Source organism: Bison bison, unplaced genomic scaffold, assembly GCF_000754665.1.
Source record: "Bison bison bison isolate TAMUID 2011002044 unplaced genomic scaffold, Bison_UMD1.0 scf7180017835984, whole genome shotgun sequence".
In the NCBI taxonomy this organism is placed as follows: Eukaryota; Metazoa; Chordata; class Mammalia; order Artiodactyla; family Bovidae; genus Bison; species Bison bison.
In genome coordinates this window covers 17,603-18,094 of record NW_011473206.1, presented here as the reverse complement: position 1 = coordinate 18,094, position 492 = coordinate 17,603, and the positions used below count along the sequence as shown (strand labels likewise).

Genomic DNA, 492 nt, shown 5'->3' with positions numbered 1-492 from the left:
GTGGTGGGCAGCCTCCCAGCCCTGGAAGCTGCCTCAAGTCTGCTGCCTCAAGCCAGGGTGGAGCTCCCCAACTGCCCCTGCTCCACCTGGCATCCCTGCTCCTCCCAGGCAACCAGTCCCTTGCCTGCCTTGCTGGGGCTTCCTGGCAAAGTCACAGGGAAAACGCTGCCCTCTTTGGAGGGACTCCTCCTGTCCTGTGTTATTTGAAGGGCTATCCTCTGAAACACACATTGCACTCTCTCACCAGACACTTCAAACCAGCAGCCAGCTGCAAACCTGACTCCACGCCCCTCCATCAGTTTTGGTCAAACACGGGCGAGCAAATCGGGACTAAGGAGACGTTGGACAGGGCAGGGACCTGAGCGCCAATGGAGCCCCTCCCAGGGCGTGACAGGGGCCGGTCCCTACCACCCTCTCCATGCTGGGTAACCGGACTCCCATGGCGTCACCCTCAAGGGCCACCCTCAAGGGGGGAGAGGCCTTCCCCCGCAC

General features: G+C 62.0%; 1 protein-coding gene across 1 annotated transcript in view; it reads right to left on the bottom strand.

The window, feature by feature from the left end:
• Positions 1-492, bottom strand: part of HCFC1 (host cell factor C1) — a gene marked incomplete at both ends in the record, with an annotated part of 18,773 nt that overhangs the window by 13,554 nt on the left and 4,727 nt on the right.